This window comes from Apteryx mantelli, chromosome 2 (genome assembly GCF_036417845.1).
Source record: "Apteryx mantelli isolate bAptMan1 chromosome 2, bAptMan1.hap1, whole genome shotgun sequence".
Taxonomy (NCBI): domain Eukaryota; kingdom Metazoa; phylum Chordata; class Aves; order Apterygiformes; family Apterygidae; genus Apteryx; species Apteryx mantelli.
Genome location: NC_089979.1, coordinates 115,940,209 through 115,955,863, shown reverse-complemented (window position 1 = coordinate 115,955,863; position 15,655 = coordinate 115,940,209). Strand labels below are relative to the sequence as shown.

The 15,655-nt window shown below is 38.6% G+C and overlaps 1 protein-coding gene across 1 annotated transcript in view; it reads right to left on the bottom strand.

The window, feature by feature from the left end:
- PDE1C (phosphodiesterase 1C) overlaps positions 1–15,655 on the bottom strand; it is a 308,630-nt gene that overhangs the window by 80,833 nt on the left and 212,142 nt on the right. The gene's annotated exons all lie outside the window — the stretch shown is intronic.

Sequence of the window (15,655 nt, the reverse complement as noted above, 5' to 3'; positions counted from 1 at the left end):
GACCCCCCTGAGCTTTCCCTTATCCAGGCTGAACAGTCCCAGCTCTCTCAGCCTCTCCTTGTATGAGAGATGCTCCTGTCCCTTAATCATCTCTGTGGTCCTCTGCTGGCCTTGCTCCAGCAGGTCCATGTTTTTCTTGCACGGGGGAGCTCAGACCTGGACCCAACACTTGAGGTGTGGCCTCATCAGTGCTGAGCAGAGGGGCAGGATCAGCTCCCTCTGTCTGCTGCCAACACTCTGCCTAATGCAGACCCACTTAATGCGTACTGTTGGCCTTATGATAATTTAGGTTGATTGGCGTACACCTATGTAAATGCATACAAGAGTATATTTGGAACTACTATTGCAAAAATAGTAAAGTTAGGAAATGCTATGATTTTCTTGGACTTTCCCATTTATATTAAACAGAACTCATGGAAGTTGTTTTATTAGATTATTAACAGGGGGGAAAACAGCTTTTTTTAAAAATGAAAATTGTGTAGATGATGTCCTTTTAAAAACAACTTTTTCTCCTGTACCAAAGACAATATATACGCACAATTTTCATTAATCTTTTCTCCTCCTTCACTCTATTTTCAGCGGCAGATTAGAAAGATGAAAAAAAGGTGGAAGAGCAGGAGAAAGTGTAAAAAGTAAAGAGTAAAATCTCAATATTTAAAAAAATCCAAAAATACACATGCTTAAAATTAGAAGAAAACCATCGTTCCTTTAAAAGGATTAGCAGCAGTTAAATAAACATTCAAATAAACATGTAACAATGTAGTAGAATTCACAAGTTGTTAATCTGTCCTGTGCGTGGTACAGAAATGTAGAGATGTACTCATATCATCTAAAATCTGGCATCTACTTAGGAGACTAGTCTTCCTCAGCTCTTTCTATAGTCTATGGACCAAGCTAACCTTTTCCACAAGATAATTCAAAGCTAGAGCCCAATACAGGTACCCTAAATTGTCTCCCTGAGCTCTACTTATTAACCGCAGAGGAAGCCCAACCTCCTAAACTAGACATCTAAATTAAGAGACATCTTAAAATCAAGTGAATACCTCTATTCCTTCACTAACACAATGCCCCTGTAGCTTCAGTGTCTTCAGGAGAAAACAGTCTCCACTGGGTCTACGCTTTATGGCAGAGCCGAGAAGCAGTCAGTCTGCAACTGTACCAACAGCTCTTTCCAGCTGGGTTTCTTCTTTTTTTTTTTTTTCCCTTCACATAAGCACTGAGACTGTGAAGAACAAAAAATATTTTAAAATATTGATTGCTTCTCTGGCTAGCTCACATAAACTTCACTCCTACTGAAAGTAGCACCACTGACACACAGTTACACATATAGATTTACAAAAACCTTGAACAAGAGCTGGACCCTCAATTTCTGTGTGTTTTAACTCATCTGCTTGTTGGTTGTCTTGAAAACAAAAGTATTGTTCACTACTTCATTCTTCACATGAGAAAGGAGACAGAAAGGTCAGTGATGTACAAATAGAATGAACACAACACATCTCAACTTTATAACCCAGTGGAGAGCATTCAAACATGCTAGCAGAATTTTCTCCAGTCCTGAAACCCAACTCAGGGAAGCCATGGAGTAATGAGAGCCCTATGGAAAAGAAAACATACTGAGGACAACCCGAGGCGCCTTGGTGCTCCCGCACTCCCCTTTTGTGTAACTGCACCATCAGCTGTGAACAACAACTCATTTTGTTTTATGAACAGGGCTAGGAAAGGTGCTCCTCAACTTTTCAGATCAAGTCCAGCATCAAGCAACACATGTGGGGGATTAATCCACCTCCCTGCAAGAGCCAAACCACTGCCCTCTCCTCACCCATTCCCAGCTCTACTTGCCAATGCGTGAGAGAAGGAAGAGATGGAAACAGAACACTTTTGTGCCCAAACAGTAAGCAATGGTTCATGGGCCTTCTCCTTCCTTCATTCCATGTGTGACTCCTTAACTAGTTACCAAAAACACATCTGTACACAAGCCAGAGGAGTTAATCTGACTGGAGGCACATTATTATTATTATTTGTTTTTTCCTGGCTCTCCTTTCATTGAGTTAAGTACCTAGCAGATCTATTCTACAAGTCATTCAAAATTCATGTTCAATAATAGCACAGTGAGTAACTGTTGTTTCATGGCATCAACATTCATCGTCATAGAAGATCATGCAGAATACTGCATGCATCAATCATTTGGCAAAACAGAAGTACAGTTATTATAATAAAACCTTGTCACAAGATCAGCTGCTCTCATGTGAAAAAAAAAATGACATTGTCTTTCTCTTACCATCCATTATCTATAACTATTTCTGATTCATTGAGTCACAGCAGCTGCTGCCAGTTACCTTTACTAAATAAGAGCCCAGTGATGGTTTGTCTTAAATGCACACCATGTATCTCTATTTGGCTGAAACAGTCCTAAATGCAGTCATAAACTTAAGGCCAGGCTGTCCCACTGAAGGGCATCCAGGCAAATTTATTAGCCGAAAAATGCAGTTTCAAGGTGGCTGAAGCAATTCACGAATTCAATCAACCAAACCATTTTGACTGAAATAAATACATTACAACAATCTCTTTTAACATGCCTCATTTTTAGGAGCTTGTATTAAAGCAATGGAAACAGAGGGCAAGATTCTGACTTCTCTTTTTACCAAATAGCCTAGTCATTACAGCAAGTGAGTACAGTTCAGTTATTTGTACCATTTCATAGGACAATGCTTAGTCTGTCAGGATACTGAGTAAAAGACAGATAATGATATTATCATCATTGTCAATTTTAAGATTCCAGTTCATTTTTTATTTTGCCTTTACTACAGCTGCCTGAAAATGAGATAATCTGTATGAACAAAACACCTTTTTTCAACCAAAACATGTTTTGTAGTGATCTGTTTTAAAAAGTTTATTTTAGACTGATTCAAACTTTTAGTTTCATTTGATTTTTTTTCTTTCAATGTCATAACTAAAAATTTGCGCAGATCTACTTGAAGTAGTTCCATTGAAGTCCATGGAGCTAGCTGCAGAAGAAGCTGCCACTCACTGTGTATAAGGAGGTCCCAGACCAGAAGGTAGGTGTTAACCATTTCTACTATTAAGCTGTCATAAGACCATGGGAACGTGCCTCAAATGGGCCAGGCTGTAGACCAAAGTTTCTCAAATTACAGTTGTCAGCAGAGCACTTACAAAGAACTGGCTGGTCACACAATATTAGCTCTAAATCTAGTTGTTGAATTATATTAAGAGACATTTTCCTTAGTGCAATTTCCATGGGGAGCAGTTCCTCTAGTCCACAAATTCTCTCTGAATGTATACCAAATATTATGGAAAAAGCTTGAGAACCTTTGTTCTAGGCACAGTTATTTCACATTTGAGACCTTGGAATAATCCCTTAACTGTTCAAAAGAAAAGCCCAGCCCTGGGCATTGCTAAGCATTTTTAATTTCCTCCAATCCCACAGAGAGCTCAAGTAGGTGTAAAAAGTTGGAAAAGGGGCCAGGCCACTTCCAGAATATGGTCCCCCACACGGCCTTTCCAAGGGAAATATCTGTATGCATTCACTGTAAAAGCGTTGAGAGTATGTGCAAACAATCCTATTGAACTCAGCCAAGGTGTACCGCAAGCAGGTTTGGTCCTCTCTGAAGGGGAGAGGTTATCCAAAGTTTACACTCTTCCAAAGCCCTGTTCCTACTCTGTTTAATGTTTCCCTAAAGTATGAACTATGATACTTAAAATTCAGACACAGAAAGCAAAAAGACTGGACAACTGAGCTTAGTCCATAAAAGTTACACAGCTCAAAATCCCAAAGCCACTTTAAACGCAAACTGAGTAACAGGAAAATGTGAAGCTGTTTTCAGAGTATTCTTAAAACGTAAAATTTCTGAATAACTGTGCTCCAAGCACTCTCCTTTCTGTTATAAATAAAACAGTATCTGTGTACAAATATTTATCTCCTTAGCTAGAGGGCTTGCTTTTATGCTGTCTATTTTTTTAAAAAATAGCATTACATATCACTGCAGAGAAGATTAACACCACCGCAGTCTGGATACCAGTCAACTTTAATTAACATGCAAAGCACAAGTACTGTCTGAATATTTGGGGTAAGTTCCTTCAACCAGTAAAAAGTCTGCAAAGCTGCATGGCTAGTCCTCAAATTTATTTTCAAAGCTTTATGACTTTGATTCACCACACATTTTCCACAGTGCAGCTCAACCTTTTTCCCCCCAAATCATTCCTAAACCATTGGGGCAGCTAAGGAAAATCCCACTTTGAATGCACATTAAAAATTACAAGAAAGTGTGAATTTTCTCATATAATTGATCAAGGATGGCATATTTACCCATTTTGCTCTTTTGATATTAACTGCTGAATAGTTTGATATTGACAGCTGAATCTGATTATTATGTTGTTTCAATCAAGATAGTCTAATACTACATGACAGGCTAGGTTTGTAGACAGGAGAGAGATTTTTTATTGTAGCTGGAAAAAGAAGACAAGCTGTTGAACACAGCACTTTTTGTTAGAGCTGGTTAGGTACCCTTCTGGGACAATGTTCTTTCATCAATAAGTTCTATTCTTCGAGATCAAAAACTATTCACAAGCCTCTGCTAAGCTCAATATATGTTTCATTAAGAAAGCCTGAAGTGGAATTTCTGGTCAAAACTGACCCATGTCCACACAGCTAAGGCATTCACCTCAGACACAGGAACCTTTGATTTAATCAATTTCTTTTCAGCTTGCTCCATTCCGTAGAGCCCACATTTAAATCAGAGATCACAGAGCTCAGATGAGAACCTGAGGGAATTATCTTGAACCAGTAGCTCAAGCCTAATCAGCAGTTTGGTGAGAGAAAGGAACTGTAACCCAGACCAGAATATCTTCATGAACAGATTATTTACCTGGGTTGTGAGTTCAAATGCTTGCTACAAATGGCATGGAAGAAATCATTCAGAGTTTCCTGTCTCGCATCTGAGGATCAGGAGAGGAAAGTAGATGTGGCCCACACCACACCATAAGAGGCTTTTGACTCATCTTTTTGCAAAATATGAAAATGCTCTGAAAAACTTTAAAAGATTTGAGCAACATGAAAACTTCTCCCACCCTCTTTCTAATAATGACACGACTAGCTAAAATAAGTTACTGGCTTCCTTCTGCACTAACCCAAGAAAAGATGTGTCATGTCTTACTTCCCTTCAAAGATATAGTTAGTATACACAAATAGAGAAAACCTCTTCATAACATGTGAAATCATTCCACAGTTACAGCTACACATAAGCAAATCAGAAATAGGCATTCTTTCAGTTCAATACCATTAAAAGCAGAGAGATCTCAACACTGGGACAGCAATTGCTAGGAAGGTTGTGAAATACTCCAAAAATGAGAATGCCTCTTCTCAATTCTTTTATGATAGGGGAGTTCCAGGTTTTACTGATGATGTACCAAGAACTTACGGTACAAGAAAGCTTTGCATATAGAATTGAATTTTACTGAGGTATGAGAAAAACTGGCGTACGTAGTAACAAAACATCAGGTTGTTGAGCTCTCCTAGAATGGTAGCTTCATATTGCAGAAGTGAATCAGTTCTTGCTACATCTGAAGTTTCCAAAGCTTTTGAACAAAACTTTAAAATGCAAGTCAGAGTCACAGTTTCTGTAAGCAGACAGTATCTCACTGCATTCAGTGTAAATCTGGCACTGCACTTCACCTTAGCAAACAGTTGGGGGTTCCCTGTAAACATAAAGGATCCTACAACACATTCTGTAAGAAATTGGGTTTGCTCTTGTGGCCTCTCCCTATTCTTGTGAAACAACTCTGTGCTGTTCAGTCATTCCCTTCGATCTCAAATGTGACCGTGCTTCAACGTAATTGGGTACATTTGTAAAATGAGTTGCAAAAGCATATTGAATAGGAACGCTAGCTGCTACATCCATATAAGAAATCATTACTAATAATCTTGCCATCACTAATGCTTATACAAGATTGATACCTTTCCTCCAAATATATGTTATCATTAACCTCAGTACAGGGCATTCTATTCACAGTCCTGTTCATCACGGAGGATCATCGGCAAAAACTGACACCTAGTGAGAATGACCCCAGTTACAATAAGGTCCTTCAAGAGTTTCCTCCAGACAACAAGACTGCCATTACAATTAGACGCTAGTGTGGAACACTTTCATTTTCAGCAAATCCTTGTCACTCTGACTCTGGAGGCATGAATCAGAGGCACCTTCCGCCATTGCTCTATGTGGCTTTTGTTAGTCAAATTACCTGTATATAATGAAAACCCAAGAGAATGATTTCAAAGACAAGTCATTTGAGATAATATTCTTTTGATACCCAACTGAAATTGCTTTTTTAAAACAAAATAAATAAATAATCAACCAGAAGCTCTAGAAATTAACAAAATAATAACCAGAAGAATTATGGAGTAGGCCTGGTTGAATAAATGCAAACTCCAGTGTACATGCAGGAAAAGCCCAAGGGGAGCTGGTATAGGCTGGAAAGACAAACATCTGTTGAACGGAGAGACAAAACTCTGCTTTCTGATCTGCAATACACATTCCCTTCCCTTCCCTAGAAAACTACCATAAGTGGCAATAGAAAATTTGTGAATAAGTTTGAGAAACAGATGTTCACTGTGCAGTGAACTCCTATATTTCTATTCAAAACCTGTTGCATAGAAATAGCTTTTCATCTGCTATCCAACCATAACATGCAAACAAAATAAATCTGGTATTCTGGGAACATACCAGATGTAATGAGCACGTGCAGACCAGCTAAGCAGCAAGTGCTTAGAAGGGCTAGAGGATGCTCCCTGACAATACTGGACTTCTCTCCTGGGTGAACTGTAAAGCAAATTTGCAGGATGTTTAACACTGCCCCAAAGTATCCAAAACAAACTGCATGCAGCTATGCAACATAACTTACACGTGCTGTACCCTCGGTCAGCTGGCTGGACAGACTCCTCCACAGTTTGTACAGAAGACTCTTTAATGCCCCATTCAGGTAGTGGGTTGGTGGAGGATATAGCACACACAAAAAGACATGGAAATCACCATGTCTCTTCACAACAGTCAGTGAACATGATTCATTTCCCAGTCTGCCACATCCTAGTCGAATGCTCTGTGTATAGAGCACATATCAACCACTGAGGAATAGACACAGCCTAGAAAACTAGCCACAGCTACAGCAGTAACCCTTAAAACACAACAGAAAATAGAGTAACTGATAGCCTATAACCCAATGGATTTGTATTAGACTTGACAGTTATTTTCTGTTACGGCTTTTGTACAGAAAAATTCAAGTGACATCTTCCAGAGGAAGAAAAAACAGATGTTTGCAAGGAGCAATCACTGAAACAGAGCATTGCTACACTGGCATTTTCATCAGAAGAAATTACAGGCAATTTCTCAAGTCATTGTTTTGCCTTCCTCTTGTTTCCTGAAATATCTTTCTTCCTTTGAATGAAAAAAAAAAAAAAAAACCTTTTGCAGTAGGCAATTAATTTTGCATTATTTAGAAGCATGACAGTGTAACAGTGATAAGTTCAGTGGCCTTGTCAGGCTGGTCATTGGCTTGTTTCAATTCACCTTAAGTCAAACAAGCTTCTGACCGTATTAGCCAACCATAGGTGAAATCATATATAGTTCATATTTTCACCTCACAGTCATAAATTCCTCCATGCTTATTACAGGAAGAAAAGTCCTATGTCCAAAACATTAACAAACTTTAGCTTACCAGAGGATTTTTAATTAAAAATAAATAAATAAATAAAAATAAAACAGCCTAAAGCAATGCCTGCCTGGTTGCGGCCTCTGGGCAGAACTCCTGCAGAAACTCTCAGCAACAAGTTCTTTGAATTACCCTTGTCTCCGTCTTCTGTTACTGAAAATTTCTGAAGAGTGTACTTTCTAGTAAACACCTTGTCCATTCCTGGGCTCTGAACTTTGGGAACTGAAACTCATAAAATGTAAGGAGTAAAAAGCTTCACACTGTTGAATGTAGATAAAATTACCATGTGGGATAGAGTGTTTGGTAATGAAGCCCTTAGAAGTAAAGGTCATGTGTCTTCTTCATTTGAGTCAATCACCTCATCTAGCATTAACCTTTTATAAAAACCTGGCACATAAGTTCTCAGTGAAGTCACTGGAGAGGGATGACCAGGATGAATCACCTTCAGAAGTTGCCTGTCTCATATACTACCTTAGGAAAGGGTGCGTTGCATTGTAGATGTGTCTTCCTTCCTCCACTTATGACAGAGGGGACTAAAAGATGAGCTTACGCAGATACTGTAGTTTTAGACATCTAAGATGGGGTGAGATGACTCTTTCCACTGAATAAAGTGAGCGCTGACTGAGGGTAAATTTCAGCTGTGGGAGAGACAGAAACACTGCTATACCCTCTGTTCACAAGTAGCCATCTTCTAGCTGATGTTTCCCAAAATAAGCTTGGTTTCCAGGGGACTTCTTTTTTTTCAGAAACCTAGTTTGAGATAGTTTTATGGGGAAACTGTAGAATCTCTGAACCTGTTGAAAATGAGAACCAAAAGCAGCAAATGAGGTCCCCCAGAACTTGCCTTTCCAAATCACTGGTGCTTTTTATAAAAAATGACCTCAGTAATAAAAAGTCAGCCATGAATCTAGGGAACAATGGCTAGCAATTTTTAATTTGCATCTTCAAAAATAGGCACCTGAAAAGAAACATTTAAATTTACATTTGAGGCAACTGAACACATACTGTCAGTTTAGCGTTGATGCATCTAGTGATGCACTCCCCTTTGTTTTATACAGACTGAATCTTTTTCTTTGAAACCACAATTATTATATTTCTGGGTCCTTGAACAAGGTCATTCCTCCAAATGATGCTAGCAGATTGCTTTGTGCAGATCTGAATGTCAGAGCTCCGCACTGGCTCTTTACTTAATGCTCGCTGCAGAGATCAGGGAGAAGTTCAACAGATAATTTCAAAACATTTCATTGTAAACTTAATTTTCCCCCATCTGTTACCATTAAAATATCCACTGGCAGAAAGTCTGTAATTATCTCATTCTTTCCAGTTCCTAAAATCAATTATGTTCCAGGCCAGCTTTTTGGAACCCACAGGGCTGTTAAGCAAGCGCAGATCAGAGTGCACACCAAGTGTGAAATTCAAATGGGGATACGTCCCTCTCTGGTCTTTGGAAATGACCAGGAAGCAAACGAAGGAGAAGTGGTTCTCAGTAGGCTTCATTTCAGACAACCTTCAGCTGTTCAGCACTTCTGGAGACCCAGGTGAAGAGTGCATCTCCCTTATATCCCACCACCTCTAGTGAGTGGCGAGCACAGAGAAATGGTAAATTCTAAAATGACCTCAATGGTTTTTGTTGGGTTTAGTTTTGACAAACTCTTGCTTACTGAAATGGACCCTGAAGTTCATCTAGACCCTAAGGCAGCTGCATTCTCTTGATGACATCAACCATGACCTCACCAGAGAAAGACCAGCCAAAGATATTAGCCAAAGATTTGGTGCTATGTTTACATATGGATTTATAAAGCTTTTTCTCATGAACCATATATATTCATGGCCGCTAACTTTAATTTTTACTCATTAATTTTTACTCATTTACTCATTTAATTTTTACTCATTTACTCAGAGGTAACTCATTGATAAAATATTTCAGAAACTTTTATTTTAAATTTGCATAAAATGGAGAACTCTCAGATTTCTGGCTAAAACATTTAGCCATTTTCTTTATATTTAAAGGCATATGCCATGCTCCTTGGTGGACTTCAGATATGAACATATATTTGGATAGGAACACATTTTCTGCCTTGTCTTTCACAGATTTTATGGGTTGTATTACCTGAACACTAAGGGACTTAGAATTCTTTTAGATAAATAAATGCAAATGTGTTGCAAGAATTATACACATGCACACATAAAAGCAGAACTGAGATGACAAAACTATGTGTACAAACTGCATAAAAAGTTGTTAGAGTTGTTATAGCCAACTAAAAGTTGGATAAGTGGTTATATCCAACTAAATGGTCTTATGATGCTCTGGTTTTGATTGCAGCTTTGTCCTGGCAATTCACCTGTGTAAAATTGCCTGCAATATACCTATGTGATCAAAAACCAGGGTAAAGAACTAAACAGAAGAACCAGAAAAAAGAAAAAGGGAAAAGGGAAAGGAACAAGTGAATCTGTAAGCATGAGATCCCAGAGGTGAAGCTTCTGTAAGATTTAAAAGATTTTTGTTGATTTAGAATTATAGAATAATTCAAGTTGGAAGAGACCTTTGGAGGTCCTCTGGTCCAACACCCTGCTCAAAGCAGAGCTAACTGTGAAATTAGATCTAACTCCAGAGTTAGATCATGGTGTTCAGGGTCAGACCAATCAAGTTTTGATTATCTGCAAGGATGGAGATCCCACAGCCTCTCTGGACAGAACTGGAGAGGGTTCATGTCTTAAAGAAGAACTCAACAGTTGTTGCAGAAGTGGACAATACTATTCTTATTGCCTAAAACATTGCCTGAGGCCATACGTCGCCACTGCTCCTGGAGGTAAGCAAACTGTTGATGTAAATTATTTTCAATCTGCTCATTTTAACATAGCCATCTGAGGATTTCTGCACTTGGCCTTAATTCTCTTATACTCCTTGTTGAGATCTGGCCTGTATTTTCAACTGTCTATTTACTTTAGTCTCACACCTCAAACCACAGATGCCTGCTTCAGGATACTTTCCACATAATTCTTGGACTCAGTATGAAGGCAAAAAGAAACGGAGTTTGCAACTACCTGTGAAAATCAAGACAAATATATCCCCCAAGTATGGCCATTGGGAATCCAGGCACTGAGACCTGTAGATACATTTAAGATGTAGATACTCACTCTTTTGCCTCTGATTTCCTTTCAGGACAACATATTTACTGGGAATATTATACAGCTGATTGACTGACATTATTTATACAGGTGACTCACTAGCTTAATAATTACTTACCACTATATTAAATTTTTGCTATGCACCTTTCATAGCCTGAAGAAATCACTTTGAAAGTTCAGGAGTTCACCACACTTCTTCAGTAATACCAACATGTGAATTTGTTAGTTCAGATACTTAATATACCTTTTTCTAATATACAATTTTACCTTCCTTCTTTCAGTAAAATATCAAGAAATATAGTGAAAAGCAAGCTGTTGTTCTCCTGAAGCACATGAAACTTGCATTAAATTGCAAAATCATTTCTTTCTTGGTGGTTGTGAATTGGCCAGTCTGTATTTCTACATAACAAGCCTGTTCTTTCTACCCTTAATTATCTTTATTTTGGAGGGTTGCATTCTCAAAGTCAGCAGTAAACATTCCCTTGTCTTTTGCTAAAGGTTGGAAAATCAAGGTCCTCTCCAACTTTTAGCTGCACATATTGAAGGTGTTGAGCTAGATATTTGCCATGCCAGGAATTTTTAACAACCTGGGCTTTAGCAGGAGAATCATAGGCTTTGGAGAGAAATAGCAAGAAAAGGCAATTACAAAAAGAAATCTGGGGGTGCCAGGCGACAAATTGTAACAAAAAATAGTTCAAAAAGGGTTCTAGTCACATTTGTCAGAATGCAAATGATGCAGAATAGTTCTCCACACAGTGGTCTTCATTGATACTCCGGTAGTTTGGACCATGGGCTGCAGTCTGACTCCTTGTCTACCTTAATTACCGGCCTGACTAATAGATCCAGATGTTCCGTGGCTAACCACTACTAGCCCTTCAAACCTGTATGTTTGCTAATATGCACAGAACCTGGACCTATCCCAAACCCAGCATTTAGCCACTGCAGCACTGGTTTAACTCTGGTTAAATTAAGTTCAGGTAAAAGTGAATTTCTGGGTTATGTCCATTTCTCTGAGACTGCCACGTCCTGATTAGAAATGAACTCAAAAAGACTATGCAAGCATCCCAGTAAGTCCATCCCAAAAATATATTGTGCACTTTTGGTTGGTGGAGTCTTGCCTCCATGTTTTTATCACAATAACCAATCTCTCCTATACTGACCCAGAAGTAAGAGTTAGAATGGCTGCTCCATCTGGTACAAATTACCAATTGCAAATGTTACGGAAAAAACTCAAGATTCCATGAAATACCATACTCAGCAACCTGATGGGTCAAAAGTGCATTGGGTCAAAAATGGAGTGCATAACTGGGAAATGATCTCTGGGGGGAAAGAAAACTATTGAAATTGATGGCTTGCTCATTGCAGCGCAATATAGATTAGAAGACAGCAATGAAACAATGCAAAGTTTACACTAAAAATTGTAAAAATAAAAACTTTGTGCAGCTGATGAAATGGTAAATTGTAGGAAACACTCTTCATTCATGGCTGTTCATGTAAGAAGGAAAAGAAGTCGCCTGAGATTTCCTGCATTCACTCAACGGAACACAAACAAAGCACTTCAAAAACATCTGTTTGAAATAACCCAAGGTTAAAAAGAAGAGCAGCACTAAAAATGTCTTTGAATAGTGGTAATAAGAAAAAGATGTGACAAAGAACAAGGGAAATTTTAAAGATCATTTATGAAAATAAAACTCTCCTTATGCAGATTATTATTGTGTTTACAGGGGCATATGTCTCCCATCTTCATTCCCTGCATGCACTGTTGGATTCCACATGCCATTTAGGACTGTCATCAGTTGCAGATATATGCAGACTGTTTAGCTTTTCTTTCCTGATGTAGAGGCACTGAGCACTTCAACTGTATTCACTACTGCAGTCCCAAAATATCCTCCCGCCATCAGGCTCTTACTGAAGGGAGTATTAACCCCCAAGTGATCCTTTGGGGGATTAATGATTTCATTTTTTTCTGGGTAAATTTTCATCTCTCAAACAAATACTATTAAGCAGGCACAATAAATATCACTGCATGAATTACCTTGAAATCTTGGCACCAATACTGTCTTATTTCTGCCTATTCTTCTTTCTTTTCTCTACTCTTGGCTCTACTCATGACCGGTTGCAATTTCCTAGCAGCATCTCAGCCATTTGCTTTGCTTGACCTTCCTATGGCCTACTTCAGTGTCACGGCAATAAGACTGCAGAACAACATCAATAACGCAAAATGGGGCAAACAGATACTAAAGCTGTGAGAAGCCCTTTTGTGCTGCCATCCCCTTCCTAAGATGTTATAGCACTTAGACAGCAACAACATGGAAGCTGAGATGCACTATGAGGACCTTCTGTCCAATAACAAAGAAGGAAAGCTTCCCAGATACGATGTCAAATGGCAACAGCATTGTATCACAGATGTGCCAGAGGAAAGGGAAGGGACGTGTGTCAGGACAGCAAGTTGTTTCAAAACAGTCATGCTGAGCATAACAGTGAACAGGAGATTTGTGCAAGTTACTGAGTTATCAAAGACCATTTTAATTTTCATCTAACAGAACAACACTTTTGAAGGTATATCCAGCTTGCCACTTCCCAGTCCTACTTATGCCACCTCTGATCATCATTACAACTGCCCCTACCACATCATGTGTGTGCTAAAAGCATGCAAACTTAATGAACACCTCAAGTCAGAGGTGGCGATGGCAGATCTGACCAGGACCCACGTTCTTGTGGTTTTTCAGTAAGGTTTGGACGACCACGTGGAATTACGTTTTCACATTCTGCTATTTAACCACTGTCCCATTGTAAAAAGCACAGATCAAGCTATGGAGAGTCTGTTTGTATTTGTTTTACACAAAAAAACCTTCCAATTTAAGGCAAAAACTGAGAACTGAAAATATCTCATCTACACTTGTGGCAAACCAGAACTCAACTTCAAAACACAATAATTAAGCCACCACTTATCTCAGTGAGGATAAAATAGTATTAGTCAAGTACTAGGTAAGTGTAGTGATACTGCTATGAATCACTTCACCTGAAGGGATTATTCTAAGATAGCAAGAAAAGGTCCCTAAATAATGCATTTTGAACATGGAATGACATGGGAGGGGAGGGAAATGCATGTCATTATCATATGGTTTGCACCCTACAAGGGCATTTCTGTAACCATGAGTTACCATGAGCTGGGTTCCAGACCGTTTTGGTACTGTCAGAAGATGCTGGTCTATGCCCAAAACAGGAAGACATTGTAGCTTTCTGGTGTACGATGTGATGTTTCTCAGCAGACTTTACTGATCCCTCAGAAATCCTTAACCATAACAGTGTAATCATATTCTCTTACAGAATTAGCAGGATCTAAAAGGATCCAAAGTAAACATTCTTGTTTGATTTCCACTTGAGACAGCAATTCCCATTAACTAATAAATCCACTGAATAATCACAGGACTTTTGGTGGAAGAATAACAATAAAGCAAAAAAAATAGTTCAGTTTTAGGACAGGTGATACTTTTCAACTCAGTTTCCTAAGGAAGTGAGGCTCATTCAAACCATCTCCAGAGACCTATGAAACCATCAGCCAATTTCAAACCATGTTGAAGAGGTTTCTAAATTATTAAGTTCATACAAACTGCATGACACTAAACAGCCACATACAGGACTGAGACCACACTGGATCCTCTATTAAGGAAATGAGAATAGCCTGACTGCTCCACTATTATTAGACAACAGAGAATCTAAACAAGAGCACCCTTGTCAGCAACCCTGACAGAAAAAAACACCAGTCTTCATGAGTGCCACAGCCCAGGGAACTACTTACAAATTTAAAGGCACAATGAGAACATAATATAGTCAACCCCTCCATCCCTCTGAGCACCTGAGTAAAAACAGATTACCCAGCTGAACATATATGACAGATTCAGCCATTCACAAACAAAAAGAAGAAATAAAATATAACTTTCACCCACTTGGCCATCTCCAGAACGATGCCCATATTTGGCAATCCACTTGGAAAAGCTGCCTCTAAAATCATCACTGACAAGCAGAAAAGCTGGAAAAATTCATAAAATGCCAACAAAAGTTCTGCTGTCAAAAAAACTGCCCACAAAACTGAACATTCATGGATTAAAACTGAAGCTGGGGAAAAAAAAAGATTTTGAACATTATGTTGTTTTGACTTAGGGTTTACACAGGTCTAGTCAAAACTTATGCTCTGAAAATACACTAAAAATATTTAATTTCATATGGTATTCCTCTCCAGTGCGAAACTCCGACGTACACTAAATGAACAATACATGCTTGTGTAGTTTTTTTCCTATGTAAACACTGTTCATTTTTTAAATTATAACAGTATGAAGTTACGTTTGCAATGTTTTCTTGTCTTTGGCACTTTTCCTAAAATTACAGAAGAGACACACAGAATTCAAACACTGAAGTAGAGCACTACCCACATAATTATTTACATTAAATCTTTGTTGAGTAGGAAAAAAGGAAAAAAATGAATAAAAATGAATAAAAATGAAGCAAGTAACTTTAGCTAGCTTAAACACAAACTTGCAATCTTGCTCTGCCCTTTGCAGTGCTGAACAACCGCTGTTAATAAAGAAACTGTTAACGTTTCAAGAGAGGATAATTCGTCAAGAAAAATCCTTCTTTCTGAATATTTAATCTTGCACTGTTGCCAACATCAGGGGGATGTGAAAAGTGAGCTCCTGAGAAAATCTTACGTTAGATAGAAAGGGAGAAGCTAAAGAGGCCTCTCTCAAATGTTGTTGGGGAGAAAGAGGCTAAAAAACATGCAAAAATCTGGAATTATACTTGTATC